We start from the raw sequence: 17,070 nt of genomic DNA, 5'->3' as shown, positions 1-17,070 counted from the left end.
GGAATAAGAATCTTTCCTGTCTTCACACACACACCCCTACCTTACAAGACCCACAATAATCTAGGATTGGCCTTAAAAGATCAAGAGCCTCCTAGCTCAAGACCTTCCTTACTCCCACTGCTGCCTTATGGTAGACAGCCCACAGAGCTGCCTGTTGAGGACTCAGACAGGCTCTGCAACAGCACACAGAAAGATGGGGAGGAGGGAGGAAAAAAATAAATGAAAGCACAGTTACAGTTCTAAGAATGGCCATTGCGTATGGCTCCTGACCTGCAGGGCAATGAGCTGCAACAGGGCTTCGCCATCGTCCCCAAGAAGATGCAAAGGTTGTTAAAGAACATGTTATGGTCCTGCCCTGTCACCAGCTAGAGACTTCACACCTGGTTGGACAATCTATTATATAAAAATAAGCCCACATTACTCTTAAGGAGAAATTAGGTGTTGCTGAGGAGTATTTACCTGATGACTGTGTAATTAGACATCACTCTTCCTTTTGTCAGAGCCAGTAGTAAGTTATGCCACAACCCAGCAATATTCTAGCTCAATTTCCAGAGTCCTTACAGACTAAGCTTGTGTGGCCAAGTCTAGGTAGAAATAGACTAGCATAATTGCATAATTTTGCATCACATTTGAATTACTGAACTAAAACACTAGGGATCACCAACTCCCTCTCCCAGGCCTAATCTGCAGAAGAGACTTTGCCCAAACAAACCGGCCAGTACCTTCTCCTGCCCCTGTCAGACTTCCTAACACTTTCTCCTTCTGCTTTATTTCTCCTTCCTCCTCCTTTGTTTAACCTTTACTGTTGTCAGAAGTTTTAGGGAACACACATGATTATTGAGATGTTTCTCTACTAAGTTCTGCCTCTTGCTACCAGCCCTAGCATCCCCCAGCCTCTGCGAGCTCTGTGCTATTCCTTCAGGAAGTGCACCTTCCGCTGACAGTGTTGGAGCCCAGGAAGGCTTCTGGCTGCACAGCTCCAGCAAAGAGCCCAAAACTGAGTAAGCCTTGGGTTTTGCAAGAGAAGATAAGAATTTATCTTCTACAATTTCTGCAGGTTCTCCCCAATGTATTCTTGCTCTTCATTTGACAGCTCCACAATGCAAGCCACTGACAACTGCAGAAAAATGCTGGGATTTGTCAGAAATAGCTTAAAAGAATGACTGCAGATAGATGCACTATTTTATGCAGAAGTTTCAGCAACCAAATATGCTCACCTACAAGGGTAACAAGGTGGAAACTGCTCTTCCTAAGACAGATACATTGTTGCTCTAATGAGACAAAAATCATGAAAAGTCCTTTGTTTCTTAAACAGTTATCCGGCTTTGGTAGCATACCAGTGAGAAAGAAGTGAACAACTCCTTCCCTTACAGTATTCAAATTATTCTGCAAATAATAGCAAAAGCCTTTGCAATTACTCCATGTATTACCCTCAACTTTCACCAGTTTCATGAATTCATCAATGGGACCAGATGTAGTTGAAGGTCAGTATTAGACCTTAGGAAGGCAAAAGTAACTTCACAGATATTTTAGTGGCTTGCATCTACTTACCATTAAATTCAAGGAAGGCTTTCTCCTTTCTCTTAGCACAAACTAAGATTTTTGAGTTTTAAGTTTAGGTATCCAGACACAAAATCACTATGAAAACAAAACAGAAAATTATTGAAAGAGAAAATATATTTTTTTTAATTACATCACACTGCTACTTCATTATTTTCACCTTAGGACAACCTGTAGTAACACACATAGACTGCTACCCAAGAGACAGTGCAGTTGCATCACTGGAACAGCAACTCTTTTTCAGTAAAGACAGAGCTGATGGTCCCTGACATAAATCCACATGGCTCCAGAGAGTCCCTTTATTCAAGAGTTTATTCTGTCAGGGGCTCAGTAACACTTTAAAGCCAACTTTGTCCACAGCTGTTGACAAAATACCTTTCAAAAAGCCCCCTTTTCTTTGGCTTCATGTTCATGAGGCTTGGTGCCAGCACCTGATTAAAAACTGAATGCAAACAATAGTGGGTGTCTCCAACAGAATTCAACCAATGCTTTTCTTCTTGCCTTCAGCATACACTAGAAGAGTTCCAGAATTTTTGCCTACAGTTAATACACAGATTTATTCAATACTGGACAGTTTGGCCTAGACAGTTTGGCCTTCCTCCTGATGCCGAGGAAGGGCTCTTCTACCTTCCAGTAGATTGAGCAGAGATTTTCCATCTATTCTTATAATATACAGGTAGAAATAAACTGTTCAAGCTGATTCAGCTCATTGAGGCAATACAGCTGCAGCAGTAACTTCACGTTACAATTTGGAAAAACAGTAGGAAAGAACACGAGTTCCCACTGCTGATGCATACCACCCGTGCTTTCCCTAGGAAAGGCATATTGGGCATATTGCCAGCTTTTATTCAGACAATAGCTTGCAAATACATCCCTTCAGGTCTGGATTCTGCCTACTATCGCTCCTTGAATATTTAACTTAACTTTGTGAAGATCCTCAAAAAAAGGTCCAAGTTTTCTACTGATTCAGGTTACCAATAGAGAGCATACCCATGTTTTGCAGCCACTTGCAGCTTCTCCAGAAAACAGGCAAAGATCAAGTATCTGTGCTGACCTTACTAGACATACCTGTTCAATAATTACTGTTGATTATAAGATCTTGCTGCAGCTTTCACAAGCTAGTAGAATTACAACCAATTACTCTTTCGCAATGGCAATTACTTCTGTCAAAACAACAAATCCAGATTAATTTTTAATAAGATACTCTTCTCCCAAGGATTCTCTTAAAGTAGTGTCTCTCATCTCATTCAGAATGTGTGTGAAATGGCAACAGACTTGGACTGGGATGCTTGGAACACACAATTTTCTTCCCCTTTGGCCAATACTCATAATGCAATCAATTGCAATCACACATCTCAGAAATGGAAGCTGTAGCAGAAGACACTGGGCCTGCCCAGGCAGGGAACAAGTACCCCCTGAATTCAGGTGTACGACACACACATTCTGAAAACTGCGGTGACTTGGGTTTCCCATTTCCAATGGGAATTAAACGGACTCTTTTCTGAAATGACTCCAAATTGCTTGCCTGGGAAGCTACCTCCCTTTTCAATCCACATCGCCACAGCTGGAGTCTCTTTGTTACAGAGGAGACAGCTAGGGACAGGGCATTCTCTAAAGGGGGCCCTCTGCTCTGAATTTCAATGGATCAAGAAAGAAAAGCCCCAAGACAGGAAAGCAAGGCTTATCCCCTTAGTCAGGCTTATGGGGACCAATGAACATGGTCAGAACAATTAGTTGCAAACAAAGTATCTGCAGGTTGACTTAGGTTTGATTTTTCTAGTCTAGTTTGGTGGCTCTCTATTTGCTTATTTAGGTGATAGAAGCTTGACCAATTGCTCTCCCGTTTTCTTCCCCCGTACATCATCATACTTTCCATTACAGAACAGAAGCCCACAGGCTAACACAGGTGCATTTTTCAACCTTAATATACGATTTCCACATTAAATATATTAATTCATGGTCAAAAAGCCTTGCTATCTCTAGAGTGAGGTATTTAAATTCATAAGATTATTCAACTCAAAACAGAGAGAAATTCTTAAAACATATTGTTTTAGTTTGAATTCACACTCTACCACCAAACAGTGGAAGCTTTGATCCCTCTGGCATATGGACCAGAAAATCAATTTGCAATTCCAGTTTACAAACAACCCTAGACCATTTTACTTATGCATTTGTTTTAAAACAGAACTTCAACTTCCGACTTGGATTTAAAATTATGTAGATTATTTTCTTCCCATCTTTATCTGCACGCATCCACTCTACCATAAAGTACTTTCTGACTCATTTGAAGCTGCAGGAGATGGAGTCTTCAAAACCTCTGCCTTCCAGAACAACCCAACACAGAGAAATGCCACCAACTCTTGTTAAAAACAAACACACACTTTTCCAATAAACTAACTTCCTATGGTAGCTGAAGAAAAAATAGCTGATTTTTTGTAGGTCAAGAAATAAAAGCCCAGGTCATCGCTTATTATAAAGCTCATTATAAAGTTATGTGTATATTATAAACTAAGGCAAAACCGACAAATCAGACCGAAATTGCCAGCATTTTATACAAAGGGAAGAACAGATGCAAACGATTCATTAAGTCGAAATCATCAGACAAGAATGCCAGAATGGAGAGGCTCAGACCAGCACAGTGCAGAAGTTATGATTTTTTCCTTTTCCAAATTGTATACCTTGTTTTCCACAAATGCACTTCTGTAAAAAAATCACTTTAAATGCAAAATACAAAAATTAGTCTTTACAAAAAAAGACCTCATAAAAGTCTGACCTACTTCTAGCATAAGCTACAATTTTAAACAAACCACCCTGGTACTTTTGTTCAAGATGTGGGCTATTTTTCATATACTTACTCCTCCTTTTCTGGACCAGGCATCAGCTATCAAGTCTTTAATTGCTTGCCATAAATATGGTTAAAATTACATTAAGTGGTCCAAAGCAGGAAAGACCTCACATTTTCTTTCAGCTTTGTAGGCTTTTTGGTTGGTTGGGTCTTTTTTTCCCCTCCTCTAACCGCCACCAAAAGTTCTGTCTGATGCTGACCAATGAAAGCTCTTATTTGTTCTGATTTTCTGCCTCCCCCCCTCCTTTTTTTCAGGAAAAGAAGATTAAACGCAACAAGAAACTTGTATGCGTATCTATAGAAGAAGAGCTTATAGACCTACACAAAATAGAGATCAGACTTAGACCCCACGTTTAGACCTGAATTTTGTTTGAGTTCAGTTAACAGATAGGATGTCAGAATGTTCGAAGAGGGATATTGGGAAGTGGGGTGAAAAGGTTGATAGGAGGAATGCACTTGAACCATGGGGGGTACAACTTCAACAGCTGAGTGCCCTGGTGGTTGAAGGGGAAAAAAATAGCAAGTTTGAAGGAGGAGAACTAAAAAAAGGCCCATGTTCCAACATTTTAAAAGCCCAGCAACCATATGGTACATCCTTTCCAAAATGTAAAGATCAGTACTTATGTTTGAGGAATTTTTTTTTAGTTGGTTTGGCTCAGAGCTAGCGAAAGAGTTTACCCAAAAGTCCATGCACTGAGCCAGCACTTACCAGGTTTCATTTTCCAGATGAAGCCACGGCTGTTGCTATGAAAACTAATGTGCAATTGTATTCCAGAAAGCAAAGCAATGGAAAAGACTGCTTTGGAATGTAACAAATATATGCATTGGCACTAACAGTAAAAATCGTATTATACCAACCTGTGTCATAACCATTTTTCTCTTATTATTATTATTAGAGGAAAAATGTACAAATCAACTGTATTATCTGGCCAGAGGGTATTATGTGAATACTTATAAATTCCTCATTGCTCTACCTTGACAGATTATTCTCTCACAAAATACGAAGCAGCATTTTAAAGAGTCACCCCCACTGCAGTTACTCCAGTAAGATTCAACAGCTTATACCGCAGGTTGCCAGTCTGGCCAGACAAAAGCCTAAACCATCCACATGAAGCATCTTAGCCAAGAACGATGCAGACCTGACACTTCTACTGGAGTACACAATCCATGCATGTTGGCAGAAGAGAAAGAAAAATAGTCAGCAATGCTTTCACTTTGACTACAAATGCAAGCATCAGAATTCATGTGCTTACTATAAATATATAGTTTACTAAGATAGTTCTATATCCCTAGAAATACAGATTAAAACATCCACATTTTGTAGAAGTTTACCGAAACATAGGTTTTACTAACCCTTTTCCATCACTCCAAAACACAGCAAAAACTGTTTTAAATAAATTATTTTAAAACCACGATCGTTCTCCCATTGTAAGAACATTTATGCATATCCTGTTACTACATGAAAGATCAAGTCAACATCAGAAGCAACAGATACAGGCTCCAAGTCAGCAAAGACACAAAAGATACACTTTACTTTCAGCATGTGCATCATCACAAGGAGACAGCTACATGCTCAACCTCATGAAGTTTCTAACAGACTGAACTTCTTGGAAGTTTCTCACAAACCAGGTCAGGCGCCCCAGTTCTTCCCATCAAACTGACAACAAGCTGTAAGGAAAACACTGTTTAGCAGCACCAGTCATGTATGGTTCTTGAGACTAGATAAAATTTTAACTGAAGCTGGAAGGTCAACAGGCTGACAACATTATGTGTGCAAGCTGAAATAACTTGCATATCCCTCCTTTTGTCTAATGTCAAAATGTTTAATGTGTTTGATCTACAAATTGTCAGCTTTGCACATTAAGGAAAAAAGGTCCATATGGAACATTTTGTTCATACTTACATATACTCAAATTTACAAAAAGCTCTCAGAAATCAGAACATCTTCAAGCAAGCATTTTCTGCTTTATTAAAGAGTGCAAGTTTAAAGTCATCACATCTCCAGAATGTGAAGTTCTCTTAGAAGCAGTGACCCATACTCCCTTTCAGCTGAAGCAAGCTCAACAAGAATTCAATTTTATAGTATTAGTATTCATGCAGCTACTAAAAAATTACTTAGTTACTGACAACACGATATTTCATAGAGCTTTACACTTCATGTGCTTCCATAAATTAGGGAATTGGAGCTAGAGACTTTGAAAGAACATTGGAGGTGATAGACATTGCAGTCCACAGTTTTTCTTGCAAATTTTAAATAAAATTAGTTAACTGAATAGGAATATTGAGGATATCTGGGAAAGAATTTAAGGACAAAACAAAGTTGGTGAAAACAGCAAGCTGGGATAAATAAGTAAATATGTCAAAGACCAAAAGAATAAACTACCAAGGTAGGGGTGGGAAATATGCAGAAAGAAGTGATAAGGAGAGTTTAACTTTTAGAAATAAAATTAAGAAAAAAAGAAAAGGAAGGAAAGCAGAAACAAAAGTCAAGAACATACACAGCTATGATTTTGTAATAGCTCCATTTGGGAACAATTCTTTCTTTTTTTTTTTTTCCTTTCTTCTCCCCTTTAGCCACTTTACTGAATGTGCTGTTTCACAAACACTTTAAATCAAGTCAGACTGAAAGGGGCAATATTTCCCCTCAGCACTGACTGATAGTTCCCACTCCCACCCTTGTGCTAGCTGCTGTGGAGCTTTTCAGTGTTATTGTACTGTAAATGAGGCAGAGCAGAAGCATCAGTAAGCAAAGTATATTCATGTCCTCAAAAGCAGTGAGAATAGGTCTCTTGCCACATTTGCATAAGGTCTCCAAGTAGTATGTTCAGCTTCCTAAAGAGCTCCAAAGGCCACTGACTAGAAAGATACCAAAGCAAGCTCATTTGCACATAGGCTAACACACTTCACTAGGGGCATCCCTAGCAGGAGTGGCTTCGAGCCTTCCTGGCAGCATGGTTTACTGCTGAACAGAGAAACAGCTCACCCGTCAATTCCGTGCCCCCACAGCCAACTTCCTCTCCTAGCAGGCACTGAAAGCAAGCCTAGCACAGCCAAAACAAGAGACCTGCCATGGAAAACCGCCATGAGGAGAAGCAGCGATGCATTTCCCAGTGCTTGCAAACAAGTGCTACATGAATCACAGTTCACCTTGCTCCTAACCACAACCCCGTGCTTTACTAACCACTCCACTCAGCAGCTTGAAAAAGTAGTAGCCTACTGATGGGTACCACATAGGCAGCACCTGCCTGAGTATATGCCACTAACAGAGAAGTTTACCTCTGTCAGAACTGAAAGGGAGAGAAAAGGAAAGAGCATTCATTAGCTATCCCTGTGGCACATACTTCCTGTTAACGACCCTCTTAAATGCGGAGATTGATCAGAAAAACAAGGAAACTCGCAGAAGGGCTGGGACCTGCCCTTTGGTCTGCTTTTCACATCTCATGACACTTGCAATAATGAAAGGTGACACCTCAGAACCAAATCCTCACAAGTATACTGATGCAAAAACGTGGACTGAAAGACAGCTCTGCATTTCTGTGATTGTTCTCCCATTCAGCTCTTAAATGCCAATCTGTAACAGCGTAAGTATACAGCTTATTTTATGGTAAGCGTCACATATATTATCACCTCTTATGATCCGTACTATCAAATGCCTGCCAACACACTGACTTCTGCCAACTGCTTTTAGTTTCTTTCTCTCCTTTTCCAGTGTTATATTTGGAGAGAGGAAAAAAGGAGAAAAGAAGGTGACTGACTCCAAGTAGAAGGAAAATAATCCGAAATCCCTTAAACAGTTGCTCTGTTAAATTGACACAAGTTTAACAACGTGTACTTGGCAGGTTCCTCCTGCCACGAATACAAGAACCTTTTTTTTTAAAAAAAAAATTGAAAAAAAAAATAAAAAAAAAAACTCACTCAAAGCAGGGAAATCTTTTAAACATACAGTACAGACATGACTGAATGATGGCCTGCTGGCTGCTAAAGCCACTTATCAGTCCTGCTCTAATTCCTAATCGCAGGGGTTCAAACAACACTGACTTCATGACCATAAAACAGTGTCCTTTCAGAATCTAAGAATTTTTAATAGGATAATGACTGAGCAGGGAGGAAAACCTGACTGCCTCATTCTCCTTCAAGCCAAACCTTCACAACAGTGCAGGGATGCAGCAGAAAAGAAATCCTGCTAAACCTCATCAGAGCTGCACAGACAAATAAACCAGAAGAGACATTACTTTTGCCTTCTCTAAGTATGCTGTATGATGTTTTATAGTTCTCAAAATCCCACTACCTTCTACAAAGATGTTTAATGCAAGGGCATCCTGCACATTTGCACCACAGCACAACAAAGAGAACTACTAAATTGTACAGATGATTTACTTCTAGAAAACTTAAAAAAAAAAAAAAAAGAAAAAAAAAAAGAGTGATAGCAAAGTCAGAAGCAAAGAACAAAATTATACCTGATGGCCTCAACATCCCAAGCAAATCCTTATCTGAAAGTCACACAACTAGAAAAGTTGTGTTTGGCAATCTATCAAAAAAGAAGCCTGCCACTGGAAAAGGAGGGCGCTGCCTGTTAACATGCAGGTGCGCTGGCAGAGCTCAGTGGAAACATTTCCCAGTTACGGTTAAATCTACAGCCATTAAACCTCCCAGCCAAATCCATCCGAAGCATCAAAATAGGAAATCCACACATCTTATCTGTGAACGTGAAAGCTCCACGGTCTGTGTGTCAACACGGAAAATATTAGACCATAATCCAACACCACTTCATAGGCTGGACACTGTGAGAAAGAAAGTCTATGGGCCCAAACCTTAAAATCAAAGGGGTTTCTATTAGGTAGAAAAAAAACAAAGGGCGGAAGGAAGGGTGGAGCACTACGTTATTCTCGATCTGCAATTTGCTGCAGAACGGTATTGCTGTCAGGAAGTACAGCACATGCAGCAGTGTTTCACCAACAGTTACACCTTTATAATGCCGTGTAACTTCTACATAAGTTTTTTTTAGGTTAATACTAGGGCGAAGGGCATAAAAGCACTTCTCTTAGGAAAGCGCATGCAATCTGTTGCATCTCAACAGTGAGAAAACAGAAGTACTAGCTTTTAAGTACAGAGGGTGTGAGGGTATCTCTTTATATAATGACTTCTGAATCACAGATACTCTCAGTGACCATGTAAGACTGTTACAGAATAAGTAGATATGAAGAATTTTTCCTATCCACTCAAAAGCTACTTGAATAGTACATCTATTAAGTTTTTCCTGGCATGTGTAGAATGTTAGGAAGAAAAAAAAAAACAACTGTAAGGGTATAAACCTGCTCATTATCCTTTCCCCCTTTCTTTATAAAAAATAAAAAATCAGACAATGACATTTGCACCTAATTTGCAAGCAGCAGAGAAGACAGCACAGTGACTTTCAGACAGATTACAAGACAGAAAAGGAAAACAACTTCCCCTCTGCAACCTCCCTTGGGCATCAGGTACACCCCGCAGTGGTCCCATACACACGCTGGTACCCACAGACTTACACTGACAGCAGTAGCTTCCTATACTTGCTTTGCATCCTTCTGCTGTTTAGCCATGTTAATCTATTTTCTCAATGGCAAGTTTTTAAAGCTGCTGCCGGACTTTCAACAGCTTTGTGAAATGTGAGTTGTGGATATTTTCCTGACAAGCACGCAGGAGGGACTTAAGCCAGCAAACAGACACCGCTGCTCTTCCTCTTCCTTATCTAGTTACCGGCCATCAGATTAGATGTCTACCACCTACTTACACAGCTTCAGAAACAGGAGGGGGGAAGGGGTACTTAAGGAAAGAGAGCCTTCAAAGAGAGCACGCTTGCAGCTCTAACTGAAAGAACTTTGCAAAAATGAAAATGCATTTCTCTTCACTGTGTAACATGCCACATACGTCACTCAGTTGTACAGGAACGACACAGAAAGAATGGAACGGAGGAACAATGAATGATCCATAAATGCATCAGAGATTATATAACAGAGGATGCGATGGCACACGTGTGTTTGGGCATTTGAGGGCAAAGGAGGAGAGAGCTAAGAGGAAGAGGAGGAAACGTCCTCAGACGCTAAGACGGGGCGCCGGACAGTTCTTACTCAATTTCCCCCTCTTCCTAAAAGATAAATGCTTTAACAGCAGGCAATCAGGCAGCCGAGGGACAACAGCAGGAGCAAAACCACTTGCTTACGAACCCTCTTCAAAACATCCCTTGCTGAAATTGCACCGTAAACGCACCGCGACAGGCAGCTCACAGGCAACCATGTTTACACTGGAGCAATTAATCCACGGCACGCTTCCTGCACCGCTGTTGCCGCTGGGCAGGATCTCGCTGGGCTTGTCGGACACGCGGAGCTCCTGCAGGTTGCGAGGTGCTCCTCTGTGAGCACCACCACCACCACCACCACCTCCTCCACCGCACCTCGGGCGAGGCGCACTCACCGTAATTTTTAGGGAGCTCCTCTATCTGCTCCACACCATGCTCGGGGGCCAGCCAGCCGGTTGCGTTAGCTCTGCAAGGCAAGAGAGGCTCAGAATAAACTCCAGGATGAAGCCTTGCAGATCTTGAGATCCGCCGCCCACCTCGCCTCGCCACATTCAGCACCGCCGGCACCCCAAACTCCGGGATAGGGGGACAACCCCCAGACACCACCCCCCCGAGTGCCCAAGAAAGAGGGGGAAGGAGGGCTGGGGGCGAGCCCTTGGGGCCGTACTTGCTGCCAGCTCCAACCCCCCCGCGCCCCTCGCCTCCCAGCACCGGGGAGGGGGGGGGACGGGGCCGGAGCCGGGCAGCCCCCAGCCGCCTACCTCCCTCCAGTGGCGGGCAGCGGGGCCAGCCAGACCCCTTCTCCTTCCTCCTCCTCCTCGTCCCCGGAGCGCTGTGCCGGCGCTATCCCATGCCGGGGCGCCACCGGCTCCCCGCCGCCGCTCTCACTTCCTCTTCCTTCCTCCTGCCGGCCGGGCCGCGACGTGCAGGCCGCCCGGGGGCCCCCGCGGCTCGGCGGCACCTGTGGGACGGGGACGGGGACAGACGGAGACCGGCCGCCCCCACCTCTATCCCGCCGCCCTGCCCGCTGCCTGTGACGGCCGCTCTCCCTCCCGCACAGGTCCCGCGGAGGGTCTCCAGCCTCCCCCGCCGCCCTCAGAGCGCGGCTTTGGGGCTTTTTTAGCCCTTTATGGCCGTGTTTCTTCCCCGACAGCCACCGACCGGCCTCGGTTCTGCCGCGGAAGACCGGCAGAAGTGCCCCCGCCCCGGCCAACAGAGGGCGGCAGCGGCCTGGCTCCGCCGACCTCCGGCCCTAAAAGCAGCTGGGGAGGTGAAACAGGGAAATAGGGCATCCTCGCTTCTGGTTCTCAGTCCCTCTCCAAGAAAAAAGCTCCCCAGGCACCAAGCGGCTGGGTTTTTCAACGCCTTGACCTACTGCTGCTGTGTGGACTATGCGTGGCACATCATAGGACAACCCATTAAATTCTTTACATCTCACTTCAGCAAGAACTGATGGCACAGCCAGGAAGCCCTACTGTCCTGCATCGACTTCTGACCTCTGCCAGAACAAAATGTACTGTTGGTCAGCTATTACATGGCACCTGAAGGCCAAAACCTGCAAAATGCTGGCTATAATCTTGCAAGGAGCTGTGCCTTGGAGTGGCTTTCTGCAGGTCAGAAGTCCCCAGGGATTTTCTACGAAACCACCCTCCTGTGACACCCAGGCCTCAGACCACAAAAGCATATGCTGGGGCATCAGTGGATTTTCCCGTGGCTTTTTTGCCCTGAGGGCTCTGCAGTCTCTTGTGGGGGCTCTTACACCCCACACAAGGGCTGGGGGCTTTCTAGAAGGGGAAGCAGCCTTTGGGTCTCCCCTTAGGTGCACCATGTCAGTGACACACGGGGGCTGAGCAGATACTTGTGTGTGAGGCACAAAGTGACATGACTCCCCGGAGTCACGCGTCGCTGTATTTAATCTAATGTAGTGTTGACTGACAGCACACCTCAACAGCCTGGAAGCAGGGCTCCCTAATGCAGGGCTCCGCATAAGTTCTGAAACTTCTCCGCAGCAGGAATTCCCCACAATCAAGGGACATTTCCTTAAAGCCATTGAGTTTTGGGCCTCCCTCCTATGGTAAAAGCCATGGAGAAGCTAGACTGAGTACTTCACACTGGGAATTGCTGTTTCCTGTGTTTAATATACATTTCAAAGCACCTTATTACACTGCTTTACTAAGGTAGAACTCCAAAACTGAAAGCACAAGGTCCATATAGATATAATTCTTTCTACATGAAGCCACTTATCAAACCATTCCAAGAGTTTTTTATGGCTGTGTAGTTTATTGAAAGAAAGACAACAGCAACACCAGGTGAATGGCTGTTCAGTTGGCAGCTGAACTATTTTTGTAACACTGAGTTGTTTGGGGTTTTTTTCTGTGTGTATGTGTACCTGTGTTGTGGTGCCTGAAACAAAAGCCAGAAGTGTTTACAAAATAGAAAAGGGCATGGTAAATGTAACTGAGATGTACAAGATTGACTCGTTTACCTAATTTTCCACTGTTAGTGTATGGCCAGTTTCCCTGTATGCTTGTTTGGGGGGTTGGCTTGGAAGATGAACACAAATATACATGGTGGTAGACATCTACATGATGCTTGGAAGAACATTAAGAATGAACACTATTTGAAACGCAGAATTTTTAACACCACATTTTTGATTTTCCTCTTTTGCCTCTCAGGCTCAGCAACAAAAATGATTAAAATTGATTTCAGCTGTGTACTACCACAATAGTTGTATTTTTAAAAGGGGCGGGAGATTTTTTTTTTAATTTATTTACAATGCTATTGTTATCCAATTTAAAAGAAAAAAAAAATCTACCAGTTTCTGGGGACAAATTTAAGAACACTGTTCAGTTGCAACATTTGTGAGAAAGAGCAAAGAAGAAACCCAGAGAGCATAGCCCAGCAAAGTCCTCTGTTTATCCATAAACAATATTGCACCAGGAGTAGTAGTATTTCTGTTCTCCAAAAGACTTTACTTGGAATGCATACGTACAGAAGACCTTGGCTGCTATGGGCATTTCCTCATTTATGTAATAGTAGTGCCTTACATGGTGTCTTTCACCAAAACACGTGTTGTCATTACAACTGCTGCTTTTCATACTGGAGTTGTTCTTATGTTGTGGGTGTAAGATGTTCACTAAAACATTCTAGAAAGCCAGAAGAGGGAGCGCAGGAACAGAAAACACCAAGAATTAGGCATTTTAATTTGTATGGATATTTCAGCTGGGACCTTAAAAAGACAACCAAACTAAAACAAACAAACAAACAGAAAAATGTTTCCAGGAAGAATTCCTGTCCTGCATGGCTCACCTGACAAGGATGTATCAGGATCTTCCAGTAGGTCCTAATCACCTGTTGAAACCTGGCCTGGAGAAATCTCAGCTTGTCTATCCCAAAACTGTAGAGAGCATCAGAGCCATTAATCACTTTTGCAGTGAAAACCTTAGCTCCTGAGATGAAAGAGCCTCTGACAATTTTTGAAGAAGTAGTTTTGTCATAGTGTTTCTGGCCAAGGCCTTGCTGAGGCACTGATTAGTCAAGATAGCTTTTGTTACAGCCACTAGCAAAGATGGTTGGATTTTACTGTGCTTATGGACTTTACAAATTGCCCTTCATAACATCAGTATTTTATTTGTATATAATACAATTACTACAGAATCTTATTTGTAACCATCAATCCACACAGAGGTGCCAGTCGGGATACAGAAACAAAATACAGGGGTATTGTTGCATTTTGACTTTTTTGAAGTCACAGATAAATTTATCTTTATTTTGACAGTGTGAGCTATCTCTTGTGGTTGAGTTAAAACATTTATATATGCATGCACGCATGTGCATGTAAGGCCTATTAGATATTTCTGAATAGGTCCTGAAGATCTGACCTTGTGTTGGGTCTGTCTGAGCTGGAGTCACCTTTTCCCTGCAGCAGCCCGCACAGTGCTGTGCTCTGCACTCGTAGCTGGAACAGCACTGATATCACTCCAGTGTTGTGTCTATTGCTGCGTAGTGCTGGCACAGCATCAGGACTCCTAAGCCCCCAAGAGCCAGCAGGCTGGGGGTGGGCAAGTGATGGGGAGGGGACATTGCCGGCCCAACGTGCGCCAAAAGGACTGTGGTGGTTTTACTCAGGTGGGCAGCCAAACTCCACCACAACCGCTCTCTCACTCCCCCTCTCCTCAGAAGGAAGGGGGAGAAAATACAACACAGAGAACTCGAGGTTTGAGATGAGGAAGGTTTAATTAAAGGGAAAGGGAATGGGAAGGAAAAACAGATACAAAAGAAACAATCAGTCCACGCGGAAGCACAGAGAGAGAGAAAAATTATTCTCTACTTCCCATCAGCGAGCGGTGTTCGGCCACGTCCTGGGAAGCAGGGCCTCAAACCCGTAGTGGTTGTTCAGGAGGAACAGCCCCCTCCCCCACGAGAGCCCCCCCTTTTATTGCTGAGTCTGACATCAGGTGTTATGGAATATCCCTTTGGTTGGTTTAGGTCAGCTGCCCCGGCAATGTCCCCTCCCCATCACTTGCCCACCCCCAGCCTGCTGGCTCTTGGGGGCTTAGGAGTCCTGATGCTGTGCCAGCACTACGCAGCAATAGACACAACACTGGAGTGATATCAGTGCTGTTCCAGCTACGAGTGCAGAGCACAGCACTGTGCGGGCTGCTGCAGGGAAAAGGTGACTCCAGCTCAGACAGACCCAACACAGACCTAAATTCACAAACAATGACATTGATAAAAATGGACTGTATGAGAAACTCCAGGCTTGTTTTTCTGTGCCGCAATATGCTTGCAGATCTCCATAGTCTGGCCCCTAAATTATAGCTTCCAGTTTGCGCTAATAGACATAGATATGTATGCATTTTATATTCATGTATACATCAATGTGAGCATCCTAGGGAAGGGCATTCAAACAAGGTCACTATGACATGAGGATTATTATGAGTCGGTTTTAGTATATCTATTCAAGCTGTAAATCTGCTGCTTTATATACATTTCTATACAATATACATACAAAAAAAAAGGCAGCATTTGCAGAACAGCCAGCCTAAGGAAGAAGTAAATACATCTCATAAAAGACACAGTTAACCTGTGAACAACCCCACACTAACAAATAGTTTAGGTATTTTTATGCATTCATTTTTATCTCATCTGGACATAGATTTACAATAAAATCAATTGCTAAAAGTTATAATTAGGAAATAACAATACTTATAATCATCACGCCAATTATGAAATTTTGCAGATAAAAGCAGGAAAATGAAGAGGTCAAGAATTGCTCTTAGAGTGTTCATGCCATTAACCTATTGTACTTCTACAAAGAAAAACACATCTTTACAAACTGGTTTTACTGTCATTTACTTGCTGATCTATACTTTAGCATGCCTATAAAGGACCTCTTCAGGAGCTCATGAACAATAAAGACCAGAAGCAATTTCATTACATTGTTTGAAGGAGAAAAACTTGGGAAGAGCTAAAAGTTTGACAAGTTAAAAAACAAACAAACAAACAACAACAACAACAACAACAACAACACACACACACAAAAAAAAAAAAAAAAAAAAAAAAAAAAAAAAACCAAACACACAGACAAATAGCAATGCAATGCTGAAGCTCAGCAAGCTGCAGATGGAAACACAGCTTCTGTCCTGTCTCAGTGAAAGCAGTTATTCATTAAAGTTGCCCAGTGGCTGTCAGAGATTGGTCCTAACTATAAATGTTTAAATCAAACTAGGCATTTTGCTGATAATGTGGTCCAAGCCAAACTTCACTTTTATTACTTTAAGCAGAAGTTCAAGGGAGTTAGGTGGAGTTAGGTAATCTTCAGTGTGGAACAACTGCAGTAATACTTCCTAGCTTTATCATTTATTTATTCCTAGTCCTCTCATTGATTTTGATAAGAAGTTCTGCACATCAATTTTAACACCAAGGAACCTGCACAGTTCTCACCATGGGTACTTCTGAACCTGGGCAGAGCAATTTAACAGAGAGAAAAGCTTACCATAGCATTGCTACCAACAGGAGTGACCAAGTGGGGTTTTCACTCTCCGTTTCCAGGGCTCAATTCACCACTCACGGAAATGAGCAGAAATCTCTCTGTTGATAGGGTAAATGCCTAACACTGGTGGCTTAGCCACAGTGACTGAAGAGAGGTTAGCAGAGATGGCAAGAGAGCTTGAATCCATCGCAGCTCTGAGTTCAAATGCCCGGCAGGATTTCGCTGAACAGAGAGCCACTAAAAGAAGTCCTTGGAGAAGACAGAAGAGGAATTCTAATAATTTTTTCAAGACAGAACAGAGTTGCTTGCTGCATGCCATGTCTCTTTTCCACCACACAGTGACATTCCTTACATCTGTCATCAGATTAACATGTTATGATGAAACCTCCTACTTGTTGCAACCATATTTAAGGATCAATATCTTTTCTACTCATTTTGTTTTCCTCCTTTTGAAAGAATAGAGCTAGGCAGTCAGGGAGTTGGGACTCTTGAGTTTTGACTCAACCCTGAGCCCTTAATCCACCATAAAACTGTGGCTTCAGGAATGCATTTCATTCCTTTGCTTTCTTTCCTTTTCTTTTGTTCCATATTTTTTGACCTTGTTAGTTTAAGCTA

General features: G+C 42.7%; 1 protein-coding gene across 4 annotated transcripts in view; it reads right to left on the bottom strand.

Moving 5' to 3' along the window:
* ELMO1 (engulfment and cell motility 1) overlaps positions 1–11,656 on the bottom strand; it is a 310,601-nt gene extending 298,945 nt beyond the window's left edge. For 3 of the 4 annotated variants that reach the window (XM_027451441.3, XM_027451440.3, XM_027451439.3), the window contains exons 1-2: positions 11,222–11,656; positions 10,856–10,926 (exon numbers count right to left, since the gene is read on the bottom strand). The gene's annotated coding sequence lies outside the window, so the exon portion shown is untranslated. Of the gene's footprint in view, positions 1–8,862; positions 9,176–10,855; positions 10,927–11,221 lie in introns of those variants that run through there. The other variant, XM_038174981.2, reaches the window with a different exon arrangement.
* Positions 11,657–17,070: the final 5,414 nt, after the last annotated feature.

The sequence above is a fragment of the Anas platyrhynchos genome, chromosome 2 (genome assembly GCF_047663525.1).
Source record: "Anas platyrhynchos isolate ZD024472 breed Pekin duck chromosome 2, IASCAAS_PekinDuck_T2T, whole genome shotgun sequence".
Classification (NCBI taxonomy): Eukaryota; Metazoa; Chordata; class Aves; order Anseriformes; family Anatidae; genus Anas; species Anas platyrhynchos.
The sequence above is the reverse complement of the archived record's forward strand: the minus strand, read 5'-3'. Positions and strand labels throughout refer to the sequence as shown.